Raw genomic sequence first — 18,275 nt, forward strand, 5'->3', positions numbered from 1 at the left:
CCCCATAAGCCTGACTAGCCTAGTCTGCAAGGCTATGGAGAGGATCATCATGGAGCTCATAAACAAAGACATTGGGGACCTACAGACACTAATTCCTACCCAATTCGGCTTCATCAAGGGCAGATCCTGCCTTTTGAACCTGGTTGATTTCTTTGAAACAGTCCCCAAAGCCATAGATGAAGGGAAGGTAGTCCACATAGCCTATCTGAACCTAGCAAAGGCATTTGACACAATACCCCACTCGGGCATCATAGATAAGCTATCCAGCTTAAATATAAACCCCTATGTCACAAGATGGGTCGCAAACTGGCTAAAAGACAGAACCCACAGAGTGAGAGTTGCTGGAGCCATGTCAGACTCAAAACCAGTCACAAGTGGCGTCCCACAAGGTTCTGTCCTGGGACCGCTCTTGTTCAGTATATACTTTTCTGAGGTACAGGCCAACGTGGGAGGACTATGGCTCACCAAGTTCGCAGATGACTGCAAACTGAGCGCCATAATCGACTCTCCAGCTGACACAAACATCCTTCAAAAAGGTCTCACAGAGACGGATAACTGGTGCCAGAGCCATGGTCTAAAGCTAAATGCCAAAAAGTGTATAGTCATACCCTTTGGCAAAAACAATGTGGCCACAAATTACCACATAGGTGGTAACCCATTAAGTACAGAGAAAGTAATTAGGGATCTGGGGACCCAAGTTGATAGCAATCTCTCCTTTGACAACCACATTGCCAAAGTGGTTAGAAAGACCTTCTACATAGCCCACCTCATCATGAAAGGATTCACATCTAGATCAAGAGAGGTAATCGTGCCGTGTTATTCATCCCTCATCAGGCCTATCATAGAATATAATGCCCCTTTTGGGATGTACCTTACCCGACACCTGCAGCAATTAGAAAGACCCCAAAAGTACCCCACCAAGAGGATCAAGGGACTCAAGCAGATGCCATATGCTGCTCGGTTAAAAAAACTCCAGCTCTACTCAGTTGCATACCGCCTACTTCGAGGCGATCTATGCCTGACATATAAAGCTATGTCCAATCCAGAATTAATGGACATGTTCCACCTCAGTAAATCTAAATCCCTTAGAGCCACATGCTTGAGGGACTTGAACCTCGGCACAGAAATAAATAGAACTTGCTGGAGGGACAGATTCATAACCCAGAGGCTCCCTTCGCTCTGGAATAGAATTCCAATTCATGTTAGGCAGAGCACCTCATTGAATCTATTCAAGAAGAATCTTGATGAGTGGATGGGGAATCATAGGTTTAACCCAGGGATTACTTCCGTGTCATTATTAGACAGAAACACAGTAAACTAAACCTTAAAAAGGGCACAGTATACTCAAATCAAGGGGTGCCGTAAGCCAAACAAAATCAGGCTAGGCTTGTAATTGCCCCAGGGCAGATAGCCTAGTATGAACCTATGAACCTATGTAGTACATGCACACAATATGGAACAGTCACTATTCCTACAGTTACTACCTTACCAACTGGAGACTGTATGAGCCACCCTTACAAATAACATTCATTGTCTGCAACATATACCTGCAGAGATATCAAAGGATATAACACCACAAATAGGTGTGCATAAATGGGAAAGCTTTATTGGTGTACTATTACAGTTGTATATTCCATGTCATATAGCTGTTTAGGCACAGACATCCATATAAACTGAGTAATGCAACTGTGAAACAGTTATACTAATACTATAGTCTGGAAAAGTTAACAAATGTTGCAGTCCAGGCCAAGGCCATCAAATAGTATAATAGTAAATACAGTCTGGGCCACAGGATACCAAACAATCGATGGTAAGTAATGCAGCTGTATAGTTTAGCAGCCTCTATCTACACTCTGTAGACAATCCCTAGGGGGTAAAGATCTCAGTTGACACAATGGGATGTAACTGTTGCATAATAAGGCACAGCTGACACCATCACAAGCACACTGACAAACAGAACAGTCTGTATGGCAGGTGGCAGTAGGCCTGCATTTAACCAAGGTGGATTGTATGGTAATGTACATCCATATAACTTAAGGAAGCTCACCCCTGATGGTTTTCAGGACTTTGGGCTTTCAGGATACTGTAGTGCTCCCTTATAGATATATGTATATATAGACGTATGTGTACATAGATATACATATATGTATATATAGATGTATGTATATATAGTCATAGATGTATGCACATCCTATGTGTACAGATATGTCTAGTTATGCTGGTATATATATGTAGATATCAATAACTATATGTGCATACATATCTATTCTTATATACCTACTGCTGTCAATATATATGTAGATATCCATATGTATATGTGCACATGTATCTCTATTTGTATATGTGTAGCAGGTATACTTGTAGAGTATTGCTACTGTAATAGGGATTGTCTTCACAGACATGGTGTGTGGGAGGTCACATCTGTTTTTAACATATGTGCCATTGACTACTGACAGACATCCTAAGGACATCATAGCACAGTACCACTGTTAGTACGTAATGCTTCTGTGGACTACAGCAGAGATAATGGCCAATATATGTGGACAGTCTGACACACTCTGGACAGTCCAGAGGTATACACATAACCCCTTAGTGCAAGACATGTGGACCAATCCTGACAATGTGGATGTTAGCAGCCATGTAGATGGGTATAACACGTAATTACTGGTATGCATTTGCCCCCATAGGTTATGCATTGACACATCCCTGTCTGTCCTGCCACATAATAACCGCTGGTAAGGAAGTGCCATGGCCGCATACCACCCACTAGATATTGACATATAACTGTACAGCATACCACTGCTCTGTCTGACATACATGACTGTTATGGTGGCCCGGCAGCAGTACATCTGGCAAGTAACTGGACATTACATCACACTGGGAAAGTACACTAAGCTGCTAGGCATGTAGCAAAACACTGTGCAGGCTACAGGCAGACCAACTCAACACTGGCCTATATTTCCTATGGGGGAATGTACATATACCTGCACATAGATAACAGGCTCTACAGGCATGCCACAGCACAGAGTAACATACACCTGTGTGCAAGTTCATCACCGCAACCAATGTGAACACAGCCACAGCTACATATGGCATGTTAGCATATTATTACAGTATATGGACTATCTGTACAACACCAACCTCATATGTGCCACCCACACACCAACCCTACATATACTGGGCCGCTACACAGTGTGGGCCACTGCCTGTCTGTGGTATGGGACATGTGCTTGTATAGTCCTACAAATATGTAAGCCGATAGGGTAACATACAGTAGAGCAGCATGTAACATCAGATAGAACAGGACCAAAGAACAATAACATCTACCACAGCCTGTACACAGGCCAAGGTACATATTAACAATACACACACTGCCGACTATCACCATAAGTACGCAAACACAGAATGTCCAGGTTATGTCATCAAATATAACCCCTACTATACATTACATGTGTAGCAGTCTGATATCTCACTGGCTTGTTATCAGATATGATGTCAGTAATTATGGTGTACAGTACATATGCACCCCTTACTGCATGGCATATGTACAAACGTTGTCAGGGTTGTGGCTGGAGGCACATACACAGGGCCAATATTGACATGCTGCTGTGATAACCTCATACATTTACTGTTGTAAAAGGGTTTGTTGCACCATATGTCCTTATGAGGGATATGAAGTCAGTAACTCTCATGGGTGTCACCTTCTACAGACTGCAATCCTCACACTACCTTCTGCAGTTCGCAGGTGCTCTGTGAGTAACACCTGAAACAAAAGGCACCACACACTGGCCAGTCTGCAGATGGCCCTACAGATGGGTGTTTCCTCATTAACATAGCACTGACATGGCAGGTATGTAAACATGTAGGACAGCCATATCCACACACACCCTGTTAAACCAACATTACTCTAAATGCAGTAAAGCAGCACTTACGGTCTATAGTCAGGTCAGGCACATCCCCCTCCTGTGTGTTGGCCTGTCTCCACAGTGTATGTTGTTAGATGTAAACCCCAATCCATCTGAGATGCTGTTTGCCAAACAACAGATTGAGTTCCTGCTTACAGTGAATGAATGGCCCACCACTGTGTGTGTTTCCATGCAACTGGCTATGGGAATGTTACCACAGTTGTTCCACATGCAATCAGCTGGAGGAGGGCTGGAATTTGTGCAGACACCATCAGCTGATCCTTAGCATCACTTAAAATACACATGCTGCTGCCTAAGCAAAGCAGGTGTAAGTCTCCACATCCACCAGAGAGGGAGTAAGAGAGGCAGACAGAGGCACAGAAAAGCCAGGGAGGGGTGGGAGAGTAAAACTTACACGTTTGCATCCCACACCTACTAGTACAGGGTATCAAACCACTGACGACTATGCAATGCTATCACATGTCCATGCAGTTATTGGATGCACCACATAGGTTACATATTGAGGAGCCCTCAGAAAGTATATGTGATGGTGAGTGACATCTGCAACAGGGATATGGTAGCTATGTGGTAGGTGTAGTACATGTGCCTGCCTGCATGAACAGGTGTCAGCATCAACATAGCCACACCCTCACAGGGACGCACACACATTGCCACACGTGGCAGGGCAAGAAATACAAGTCATCACTAATGGGATTGCCACAACACAGTACTGTGCAGGTATCACATACACCACAGGGGTCATACGGAAGTTATATGTGCAAAGGGTATGTGGAGGTGTCTGACATCAGACAGCATGCTTCAGTATGCAAATGGGGGTTGAAGTGAGTGTGAATGTGGTCATACACATCATACACCACACACACAGACACAGGTGCCAGTACTGACATGCATGTGTGCACTGATTCACGGGTGTGTTGTGTTTGACGGTGCCAGATGGCTATACAAGGCTAGATGATGGGTATACCTTGGCATCAGGCCACATGACAATGGTCTGCATTGTGGCTCAGGGGTGTAGTGTCTGGAGTTGCCCACACAAGTGGATATTGTATTCACCATCCAGTCACCTGGGTGACTATTGCGTGTGGTCAACACTGTGCATTGCTTGCCATGTATGTGTTCCTTAGTCCATGATATGGACAGCGGCTGCATGTACAGTGACATGTGGAACTGTGCCTGGGGTGTCTGGCCCATATTGTGTACACAGATCATTATCATCAGATGTGCCAGTCCTGATCTCATGTGGAGGGAACTGTTCATGGACAGCAGGTTTGCCCTGCACCTACATTGATAGCATGATACTGGTATTCCCTGGTGTCAGTGACATCTGTCCATACAGGGCTTGTGTTTTAGGCATGTATGTCCTTTGTGGGTCACTTTTGATTGCACCACAGGTGTTGCAGGTGTCCAGTGGGGAACATGAGTGAGGTGCACTGTTGGCATGTACATGCCTATTGGACTGATGGACAGGATGCCATGCCCTCTGTAGCCCACTGCAATCACACCATGGTTACTATCAGTGGGCAATATGCAAGGTACTACCAACATAGTGGCTGTTGCCTAGGCAAGTGTGTGTGTGTGTGTGTGTGTGTGTGTGTGTGTGTGTGTGTGTGTGTGTGTATGAGACATGGGTTGAGAGTGTACCCTGGGTAATCCAAGGGTTGCTAACATTGTTCAGCTGGCATTGATTTCACATTTAGTGGTATGGATTTGCACCCTAGCCTCTTGGTTATTTCACATCTATTATCCCTGTACAATGGACATTGTGATATATACTTGGCCCACCATATAAGAAGTTTGCAAAACACACTCCACATTGAGTCCAGTTATTACACACTCACAACCACCGTCACACAAGATACAAATAGCAAACACAGTTATATACCTGTCATGTCTGGGATTAGAACTCCTACCTAACTAGTATATTATACTATAGCACTATGCCATGATAGGATGTGCCACAGAGATCACCGGAGTTCTCTTTCCCCAAAGGTGTATTTCACAGTGAATGACATCAACAGGATTGCCAAAGTAGGGCATTTGAATTGTAGTGAGTGTGAATAGCCTAAAATGCATTGCTCCCTACACAAGCATAGAAACACACAAAACATCCACAATTGTCATGTGTGGGGATAGAAACCCTACAAGAGTTCTATATCACACTACAGCATGATGCTGTTATAGAATGCACCATGGAGTTTACTGGGCTACAGTCTTCCCAGAGGTGTATTTCTAGGTGGATGACATCAGCAGCCTTGCCAAAGTAGAGCATTTGAATTATAGGGTGTGTGACTATCCTAAAAAGCATTGCTCTCTGCACAGACAGAGTCGGACAGACACACACAAACACACTTGCCAAGTCTTGGGATTAGAACTCCTATCTATTTTATCACACTATAGCAATACGCAGTTATGGCATGCACTACAGAGATTACTCGGCTACAACCTTCCCAGATATGTATTTCTAGGTGGATGACATCAGCAGCCTTACCAAAGTAGAGCAGTTGAGTTCTAGGGAGTGTGACTACCCTAAAAAGCATTGCTCTCTACACAGACAGACACACACACACAGTTGCCTTGTCTGGGATTAGAACTCCTACCTAACTAATGTATCACACTACAGCAGTATGCAGTTATGGGATGTGCCACAAAGATTACTGAGATACAATTCTCCCAAAGGTGTATTTCACAGTGGATGACCTCAGCAGGCTTGTCATAGTAGGACTATGGGGAGGGCAGTGTGCGTGCATGGGCCATAACCCATTCATCCAGAGGTTGACATGCCACATGCGGGCACACACACAGGGTCAGAGTTCACAGGTACATGTATACAGCTTCTAGATGACTATTTCCTTGTACAGTCATGTTGCACAGCTAGCACATGCATCACATAGTCTGTAATGCTGACAGATACCGGTGGCTAGTATCTACAGTGAGTGACATCTTAACCTCATGCGGTTGTGGACCTTTGTCACCCTCTTCCACACATCTATGTACGTCTACCTTTGGCTTATTATAGTGTGTTGTCCTTAGATATATGTCTGTATTCCTATCCACTGCATGTGCAAAGCATGTGTGGTGCATACTGAGGAGTGTCTGCACTAACATATGCGACTGCCAGATATGTCTGGTTCACTGATGTTTGCAGACATCGCCTTCATGTGTGTGAGCATGCCCTGTATGCCCATCTGTATTGAATGTGTGGATTTAGTCCAGGTAGTTTGTACTGCAGTGCTGACCTTTATGTTGCACACCTACAGGTAGCATACTGTTTCTGCAGGGTATCCGTTGATCATTTGGCATTGACTGTTACTACATTTCTACATAGGATGGGGGTCACACCTGACTATTTCAACATTTCTACACAGGATTGGGGGGCACACCTGACAGTTACTACATTTCTATGTAGGATGGGGGGAGGCACACCTGACTATTTCTACATTTCTACACAGGATTGGGGGGCACACCTGGCTGTTATTACATTACTACATAGGATGGGGGGTACACCTGACACTTGTACATATTTGCTATGACTGTACTAGTATGTTACCTATCATGCTGACTAGAGGTATACCAGTGTACTATGGATCTTAGCTTTGATTTAGCTACATATTAGTTTCTGACTTTTTACCCTTCAGAACTAACATCCCACTGCCTGACCTGCTGTAGTCTGTCTGTGTAGGCCTGGAGGGAAGGTTACCCATAGGCATCATTCAGAGGCCATAGCACAGCCTTTGTTTGTGTTAGTCTACACCTGTCCTGCTGGCTGTGACTGTTGTTGGGTATGTGAACCCCCCTAACTGGCATGCGTGAGTCACTTACCTTGTGGGTGTTTCTTGTATTGAGGGTGGTGCTGCAGGACTGCCTATGTCGGATGCACATAGTACACTCCCTACACATGGTTGAGTACAGGTAGTGTAAAGTTTGGCATCTCTTTTACTGTATGCGAGAGTCAGAGAGAGTTGTTATTCCCTGGGTCCCTCTTGTGTCAGTGTATGTGCTATGCGTTGCCTCTTTGCCAAGGCCAGGGCATACTGGGCATGCCTCCTTCTGCCTACTGGGGCAGGCTCAGGTTGTTCCACCTCCAAGTCACTCTGTGCCTGTGCAGGCCTTGGCAGTGGTGGGGGGCTGTGTGGCCCTGCCCCGTGCTTTTCCTGCTGCAGCTGTTTCTGCAGGATCATGTTGTATAGCATGGCACATACGAGGACAATTTGGGTACATGCAAGCTGGTGGGTACTGCAAGACTCCACTGGATGTGTCCAGGCACCAGAACTGTGACTTGAGGATCCAAAACACATGCTCCACAGTAATTCTGGTCTGTGCGTGTGCCTCATTATGAAGTTCTTGTTCAGGTGTGTGTGTATTTCTGATGGGTGTCATCAGCCATGGCTCCAGTGTGTATCTTGCATCTCCCACTAGGTGACCATGAGGGATGTCCCCATTGGCAAATCTCTGCTACAACTGTGTCAGATACCAGATGTGGGAATCATGATATCTTCCAGGGCAGCCAGCACATACATTCATTATTATGCCCTGGGTATCGCACATGACCTGGCAGTTGATGGAGGGGAAGCACCCTTGCATTTGATCTAGACCCTACCTCACTCACCGGGATGTGCTTTGATGCATATGTTCGTGCAATCTATAGCATCCACTACCTCAGGATATTCTGCTATTTGGTGGAACAGTTGCATATTGCTGGCCAGTGCCTCATGGGTTTTGTGGAAATATACGTGCTCACCAACATGTGCTGACATGGTACCCAGGAACTGGTGGAATACCCTGGATGTGGATGCCTGTGAGATCCCCATCATATCCCCAGTTGGCCTTTGGAAGGTACCTGTAGCTAGTATTCTTAGGCCTACACATACCTTGGTATCCACTGGAATGGGTACCCCTCTGTTAGTTTTGTGTGTGAGGCGTGGCCGGCACAGCTCAACAATTTGCTGTAGGGGGTCCCTGTCCACCCTATAGCGCTCCACTATCTCAGGCTCATGTATCCCCTGGTAGGTTATCCTGGGTCTGTACACTTTTCTCCATCTCCTCACTGTGGATTTGTCAACAGCATTCACATCCTCACCACCCTCAGCCTCTTCCACAAGTTGTTGTATGATAGCTATTGCAGCCTCTATCATTTTGCTGTTGTGAGTGTTAAAAGTTCCCCGCTTGTTTACACCGGTGGTGTAGATTGTGGGAAAAATCAGAGGAGAAGGTGTTTGCATAGTTTATAGTAGTGTTCTGGGCTGGGCTGGTCTGCTGCCTGTGTAATTGGCTAATTCTGATACATTTCACCTGCTAGCTATGCTAGTTCTCCTAGATTACCTTCCTACTGCTGTTTTCCCTTCCCATTGCCTTCCTGTTTAAGCCCAAGGGTGTGCTGCACAAGCACAGTGCTCAAATTTGCACAGATCTGCTATTTTCTGGTTTAACTTTTTTTTTTTAAACATTTAAAACCTGGTATGAGGCACGCACACCCGCTTAGGCAATGTACAGAGTACTAGGCAGAGTCAGGCATACCCCCTTGCTTAGCTGTGCTTAGCTAGGAGCAAACCTGTGCCACAGGGCTCCAATCTGCTTACAGTATGCCTGACAAACACCCAAATGATGTCAGCTAACTCCTAGACTTGCACCAAGCTATTCCTACTCTTACACTGTTGGGACCTGACTAGCATGCTGGGGTAAACTGGGATTCACTATCATTCCCCTCATTTGCATAGGATTGCCTGCTAATGCATAGTTACATGTCTCACACTGAGCCTCCCCCTTAGCAACCACTACTCACTGGCCATGTTGTCTTCTGCCTGCCATTGTCTTGCATGGCAGAAGAGTGATTTCAGTTAGAATGCTTATTTTAGGTTTATTTTGTTATTTTCCCCCTGATCCTGTTTGCGCCCCGCTGCCCTATGCTTAAACAGCCTAGATCGGCTAAAAAGAAATAAAAGTTGATTTTTTTATGTTGTTTGCAATGCCAATGGCCTTATACTTGGCCATTGGCATGCTTCCTGACTGATATGCAGCCTTTATTTGGAGCTGTCATGGCTCCGGTTTGGATTTTGCAGAAATGTACTCAGTTACTAACCAAGTCCATTTCTGCAGATTACACTAGTCCTGCACGACCGGTTGCAAGCTTTCTGGATCGCAAATTCACCTCTTTGCGTGGATTTTCCTGCAAATGGGGTGATTTGCATACAGGGGCTTAGTCCGTGCAGGACTAGTGCAGGAGTGCTCGTGCTCACCCCCTGCAGGCTGTTCCTGGATTGCATGGCAGGCATATTGCCTGCTAGAGCTCCTGCACTGATCCTGCATGCCATGCAAGACATACAGAATCTGGGGCATGATTTAGCAGATAATCAGGTTGGTTGCAAAATTAAGGAATTAGTTATTACTCCTGATTTACAAGGGGAAAAAAAAGTATAAATAACAGGTTTATTTCTAACTGGTGTTTAATAGCTTTCATTGCCCCCCCCCCCCCACACACACACACAAAGACACAAGTAATATTGGAAACAGTCCTTTCTGCTTTGCCCATAGCAAGGATCAATGAGGTAACATTGCATACCTCTCAACTGTACAGATTTTCGCAGAATGTCCAGATTTTTGCCTCATATTTTTAGTCTGTTTCTCATAAAATTGTGGTTTTCTGGCAAATCACTTGCACATTATTGAGACTTGACATAACAATGACAGTCATTTGAGTTTTAGACTTGATACCCTTCAGAAAATTCATACTAATGCAAACCTATTTTTCTATCTACCTTTTAAGCTTGTAAGAGCAATATTTAAAAAGTGTATCTATTCTGGGGCCTTTGTCCCCACCTTGTTTATTGCTGTGTACAGATTTCTTGCTATAACAGGTTGAGAGGTATGATCTAAAGTAATTTTCCCTTTTTAATCAGCAATTGCTTACTGCTGTCAGGCATTTTGCCACATATTTTGTCTGCACATTCTCACCATGGACTGTCTAAACCTGTCTTTAAAGATGCCCAAACATATACCTCCAGGCAATGTATTATCTTATCCACCACAAGTTTATAAGGAGTTATCACAGTGAAATGATTAAAAATCATTCTAATTCTCATAAGAAAGGATACAGTACTGATTATTTCCTACATATCTGGGCATTTTTCTCAGTGTTTTATTGTTTTTTAGTGTTTTTTACACCATTACATATAAGCTACTGGTATCTTTTGGATATCTGGACATTTATTATAGTTTTTGTTATTCATATTTGTTAGCCCTGAGTTCTGTGGCTAGGTAAATATGGTGATGTAGTGGTTAGTGGTGCTGACTCACAGCAAGAGGTTCTCCAATTTCATTCTCAGCTGTGGTTCCTTTTTTGCAGAGTCTGCATGTCCTCACTGTGGTTGCATGGGTTTCATCTGACTGCTCTGGTTTTCTCCCAAAGACATATTGCAGGTGGATTGGACACTCTAAACTGGCCCTAGGTGTGTATGTGTGCATGTATGTGTGCCTTCTGTGGAAGGTTGGGCACCAGGCCGGCAACTCGACACCCTAAAACTCCACTGCCAATTGTTCTGTGGACTGTTGTTTCACTGTGGTGATCCCTAATGGGGAAAGCTGAAAGGAGAAGTTTTCAATGCTGTGAATGTGTACAGTCTTTGTCTTATCTGTAAAATGAATGACCTGTTTTGATAACTTTTTTCAGAAAAATGTCTTCCTTGACTTATGTCTATTTTATTTGGACCTCCCCAATAATGGATATTTTCCACAAGAGTTCATACTGATGTAGTGACTGAACAGTCTACTTTGGGAAATATTGCTATTCAGTATTGATTTTTTTATTTAGTTTGTACAAAGGAGCATTAAATCTATGTATACTTGCTGTTAAGGGCTTCTAAACAATGGTTGCCATGTCATAGTGACACATAAATGTGTGTCAGAGTCACACTGAATATAAGCAATGACCTTTTATTACTCTTTAGACACATCTCTATTCAGTCAGTTTCACTACCACTCTTGTCTCAAAATGTAAAATTATAGTATTTTAATGGTTTTATCCTTGACTTGTGTAATGAATTGTTAGTACCACTTGGCAGCGTGATTATCAAGTCATTTCCAACATCAGTCTTTTCTTAACCTAGATATTTTTGTTCATGCTTCACTCAATGGTAAATATCTAATAACTGCCTTTTGGAAGTTATAAACTATCTGAAAACTGCCATCTTATTTTGCAGTGCCTGGTCTCTTTTGTGCCTATGCTTTTTTTATTCTTAGCCAGTTTTGCAGCATGGTGACAATTATTCTTTATCCAGTCATTTTCTGACCATCACATATTCCCTATCACAGAACCACTATTCACCAATTTCTTCCCCAAAAATAAAAGACCTGGGGTCTATTCATTCTACTTATGGTGAAATTCAGGATAGGAGTGGTTTTGTATCAATGGTGGTGTCATGAATTTCTCTGTAAGCGCTAGCATCTTCTGCCATGGATGTTTCTTGTTTTATGTGCTTGCTGGAAGATGTATGCATGTTCTCAAGCTGTCCTTGGTTGTGGCACTACCTGTTGCTGGGTTTTGTGGTGCCCTTTCCCCTATGGTGAGTGAGTTAGCATGAGCCACACCAATCCTACCTCCCATAACTCCCCCATGAAATCTCCAGTGATTGTGACCCAAGTCAAGCTCAGGTAGTCCTGGACAAAGCAACTGAGTTGGATACCTTGGTGGAAGTTTGATCAGTCAGCTGTATCTTCCTCAGTGAGTGCTACTGCAGCTATCTACCTGTCCATCCATTCAACTATTTTATGAGCTGCTAGTCCTTGAGACAGCCATTGCTAAACCTAAGTAGGATAGACAAGACTTTTGTTTTCTCTGCAACAATTTCAATTTATCCACTGAACTTACTACATATTACAGACAAGCAGAGGGCCATAGTTTGTCCAGGTTATCCGTGGTCTGCCCTGGGAACTTTGCCTGCTACACCTCCTGTATGAGGGGCTAAGGTGTCACCTTTCCTAGGTGCGTAGCCTACCCTATCTTATTTCTGTCAGCTTTGAGAAGCAGTGGATCTACTTCAAGATCCCCACAGATTACTGAGCTCCTCATTCTGACAAGGAAAGTTAATGAGCAACCATGCAAATGAACCTCTTTTCTGTAGTTTGCATCTTTGATCTCTTTCTTTCAGCTCTTATCTAAAGCACATGAACACAGGTGATGGCAGAGGCATAAACTGAACTGTAAAGTGCCTAGAATCCAGCCTTCTCTTCATCACCACAGTATCACTGCAGTGACCACACGTTATGATAGGGAAAGAAACTGACTCTCAAACAGAGAGATTTTTCCTATAATTCATGTCTCACTTCACCAGCACAGTGTACCCATGCACTACAAAATTGACATATCCCCATTCCTTCCCTCATGAACTAGACTTTAGGATAATTAAACAACTTCTCCTATGGTAGTTCTCCCTTTCACGTGCAGACATCTTTTCTTTTTATTTTTTTTCTTACCTCCCAACAGCTGATTATTATCTTCCAACCGCTTCTATCCTCTATCACCTATTCTACTGGACTGGTTTTATCCTCCCCTGGCCTCAACTTGACTCATAACTGGAACCAGTCAGGAGATCAAGGATGCTGGTGTAGCATCATACTTCTGCCAGTGAGTTTTCCCTAACCTCTCATTACCTTGAAAGAACCATGCATGCTGTACAATAGCTGCTTTCAGCAGCTGCAGAAGAACTTCTACGCATTTGTAACCTTGTAACCAAGAGGTATAATGACTGCAGCACACAGCTCACTGGTATCTTAATGCTGCTATTGCAGCAAGCCTGAGCAGCATCCCTCCCCTAAGGATGGATGAGCTAGCATCAGTCACTCAGTTCCATCCTTCCCGAAGTGGTCCTCCAACATCTGTACTGTTAGTCGAATATAGGTCATCTGGACTGTAATAAAGGCTTTATCTCTCTACACCACAGGGCTGAGTATATGCACAGTTCTTTTTTAGGAGAAAACTATGACTTCATATTTGGAGGTGCTTACTTTTGTCACATCAGCTTCACCTTCTGAAGTGAACTACCCCATTGAACACCAAAGATAATAGTCACTTCAGATCAAAACTGTAGTATTATCTGCAGGCAACAAAGCTGAAATGTTGTATACATCAACTATTCACTGACATCTTGCTTATGGAAATTGTAAAGAAGGCACACAATGTTCATCATGCTTATAACTGTTGCAGTAGCCTTAGCTATATGGGTTATAGCCTGCATAAGATCTAACAGCTGGCCAGCTTCCAAAGCTTCTATGCACCTTCCACACACCACAACTGTTCGTCAGCTCAAAATGAGCTGACTAAAAAGACTGGTTTGGCTGTTAAGGCCTTCAGAGTTTTCTTTCTGTTTGTAGAGATCACTCCTCTGAGGGCATTCAAGGCTCGATGGTTAACTTGTGCTGTTCTTTTGCAGAGCAGATAAGTTCCATTTGGGGAAAAACTACCATATAAATTATTTATTGTTTTAATGTACTTTCCTGCTTAGGAAAGTTATTTTAAGCTAGAAGTTAGTGTTTTAATGGACTGTCAGAATACTTAATTGTACTTTTAAACAGGATCACACTTTTTTCCTGTTTAATGGCTGTTTAAAGTGGTTGAAAACCATATTTTCTATGAAAAATGTGTATTTATTTATTTATTTTTGGAAGCAGGCAAAGTTTTTTAAAGAGACTTTGACTTTTGGTGGAAAAAAGTGACTTTTAATGACTAAAGATTTACAGACCTATGCTGCTTTTTTCCACAGGAAAGAGACATCATTTTCAGCTTGACCATGGAACACACTACCAGTCCCACTGTCAGTCCTACTTCCAGCTAGGAAAAACAAAAAGTCAAGCAAACAGCCTTTGTCACCACAGCAGAATAGAAATTTGCCTCATCTATGTTTGGGTGACTGCTGTGGCCAAAGTTGTTTCCTCAGACCACTCATCATTTACCCCAGATACCTCTAGTGTAGCACCTAGAGCCACGATGGACTGGTGGTAAGTCACATCCTATGTGGCTGTTGGGATCCCCTCAGAGAACAAGGGAGGGCCACTGATGTTAGTGGATGAAAGTATCTTGCCCTTTTAGTTTGCTCAGTGTAAATCCTGGTATTGTGGGGTAGCATGCATTTGTGTGAAATAAACTGGAATAGTTATTCTCTCTCTTTTGGGAGACAGCTGTGCTGTGAATAAAACCAACTTGCCCTCTTCATTTGCTCATGTCAAAGCCTGAAGTTAAGCTTGTGTATGCTCAGTTTTAAGTCTAGCAATAAGGGCTGGGCAAATGTGTAATTGTATAAAATAATTTTGAATATTATCTGCTTTTTTTCTCAGGGGATAGCAGGGTCTAATGTAGATTAATGCAACCTGCCCTGTTTGTTTGCTCAGTTTTAAGTCTGACATTGTGGGCTAGCATTCAATTATGCAAAATAAATTAGAATATTTACTATCTGTTTCTTTAATATGCTGGCGGAGGCAACCACATGAAGTGGTGGGGCTAGATGTGCTGTGGATGACAGTAACTTCACCTATTTATTTGCACAAGTTTAAATCCAAGCATTAATGGCAATGCTAATGTATATTTGTGTGAAATAGAAATAGTTATTCTCTTTAACTTCTCCTATTTATTTGCTCAAGTTTAAATCCAAGGATTAATGGCAAGGTTAATGTATATTTGTGTGAAATAGAAATAGTTATTCTCTTTTTTATTTGTTTGCTTGTTTTTGAGGGGGTGGCTAGCAGTGTCATGGAAAAATTATTTGTTTTCTTGATTTGTTTAGTTTAAAGTCTGGCATTATGGACTGGTGTGCACTTGTGTAAAATAAATCAGAATATTTATTCTCTATTTTAACGTACTGGGAAGGAACCAAACTGAGAAAGCTAGCTGTGCTGTGGCTAAATCCAACTATTTGCTCTTTGTATTTGTTCGGTTTAAAGTTTGACATTATGGACTCATGCATTTTTTGTAAAATAAATTGGAATATTTACTCTTTTGTATTAGTATTATGCTGGCAGGTGAACAGATTGGGGGAGTTGTGCTGTCTAGAAAAGCAACATGTCCTCTTCACTTGTGAAACTGTCCTGATTTTGCTGAATGTCCCCGCCTTTGTTTTTGGGGCGTGGCGAGCTATACTGTAGATGGAAGCAAAGTGCCCTCTTCATTTATTTAGTTTATATCTGGCAGTAGTGAGCTAGTGTTCATTTGTGTGAAATTAATTGGAATGTTTACTCCCTGTCTGTCTTTTTCTTTAATATGTAGGCAGAGATAACCTCCCTGGACTTGGCTGTGTCATGAATTAAGGTAACGTGCACTCTTTGTTTGCTCAGTTTAAAGCCTGGCATTGTAGGATAGAGTGCATCTTAATGAAGAAAATCTTGTTTTTTTTACCTAGTTTCCTGTCTGTATTTGCAATACTATTGTGCATTTGTATGACATAAGCTGTACCATTTAATTTCTGTGTGCTGTTTTGTGAAATCAAATTGAAACTGATACAATTCATGATTTTGCAGAATGCCACTGACTTTGTCTCATATCTGTGTTCTGTGCCCCATAAATTTTGTGTTTTTCTGCCAATGAATTGAGGATTGAGATCAATAAATGGCAGATGGAGCAGGCTGAGGATGAAAAAACATACCCTCTTGTCATTTGCAAAGCTGACATTTTGGGTTTACAAGACTAGTGTGCATTTATAAAAACTATGGTTTGGGTACTATTTGCAAGAAACCTAGTTAAAACAGTTCTTGATTTTGCAGAATGTCCCTGACTTTGTGTCATTTGATCTTTTCTCATAAAATTGTTTTCTGGCAAATGGTTGAGGATTGCAGTCAATAAATAATGACACGGGTTGGAGTTTCAGACATTATTTTATTCATAAAATAATGCAAAATGTGTATTCTACATCTTTAAATATATAACAATGATGTTTAACACATGTCTTAAACTTTTAGTGCAATAAATTTGAACAAAAACTAAACTAATTGTGGTTCACATGCACACAATAGGGACATAGTTTAAATATTGTTCTAACAAACTTAAAAAATGTATTAGAATAAAGGAATGTGTGATAACATACATGTTGTGAAGGATATGAAGTCAGGAACTCAAATATATGTAATAATTTAATGACGTAAATATTCAGTAATTTACTATAAAATCGCACATTTTATGAGGAACAGACCAACAATGTATGACAACAATTAGAATAGTCTATGAAAGTCTGAAAAACTGAGACATGTGATGTTTAAAATCTGCCCCTGTCCCCAAATTTTGTGCTTTTGCTCTTGGTAATTTTTTCATATTGCCCTAATTCTTATTCTAAGAAGTTGAAACGTATTTTTACCACAATCAGATGAGGTGAACATGGCAAGGTGTGTACAACTAATAAGTGTATGTAAGGGGAGTCTGTGGATAAAAATAAATTATTTTCTTGTTGTTTGATCAGTTTCAATGGTCTTGTTTTATACCACTAGAGGAATTGGATAACATTGGCTATTATATTTGTGTGAAAAAAACCTGAAATGCATTACAATTTCCATAATTTTTTTTTACCACATACATCTCAGGTGTAAGCAGTCAACAGTGGGATTATGACTGCTGAATACATAGGCTGTATGTGAATAGAATGGCTTACCCTGCTGTCATGATCAAGCTGAGCTATCATTAGTCTGGCTTTGCAGGGCTAGCAGTCATTTCTGTAAAGCAGGTTGGAATACTTTATGGCAGTCTTTTTAAATGCAGTTGGACATTTGAGATGTAAACAATCAAGCATGTCATTAATGAAAATAGGCATTGGTAGATTAATATGACAGCAGCTTGACAGGTCTAAAATCCAGAAGTTGAATTCAAATGAATTTGTGTGTTTTATGCATGCCCCACCCTCCCAAATAAAAGGTATATGGAGATGTGAGACCTTGGCTTAAAAACCTGCCCTAGACCCAATGTACTCTTACCTTGTGTTTTCTGTTGGGGACCATTAAATTCTTAAACCATTAGCTAAATTCAGTATACTGTTTATACCAAGGTAACTTTTCTCTTTTTCAAATACTCTCTGTAAGACTTGTACTTGTTCTTAGCATAGTTATGTGAGTTCTCACTGTCTGCTTTATTCTTAGTATTTTACAGCTGTTCCCCGCTCAAGCTATAATAACTGGTGCACTGGTTTGAATTTTTGTATTAGGTCTTCAGTACTGGCGGCATTTATGGCATTAATCATAAGAATAGGATATTGGATTGAGCAAGTATCAGAACATCATAGGATTATAGGATCATAGGAGGTTACTAGGCTAATGGCCATGGGGCCCTCACAAGCCTAGCCAAGAGCTTATCCCCAAAAAAGAAAATGGAGTCAGCACCTGTCACCC

Source organism: Protopterus annectens, chromosome 1.part1 (assembly GCF_019279795.1).
Source record: "Protopterus annectens isolate FY-2018-M chromosome 1.part1, PAN1.0, whole genome shotgun sequence".
NCBI lineage: Eukaryota > Metazoa > Chordata > Ceratodontiformes > Protopteridae > Protopterus > Protopterus annectens.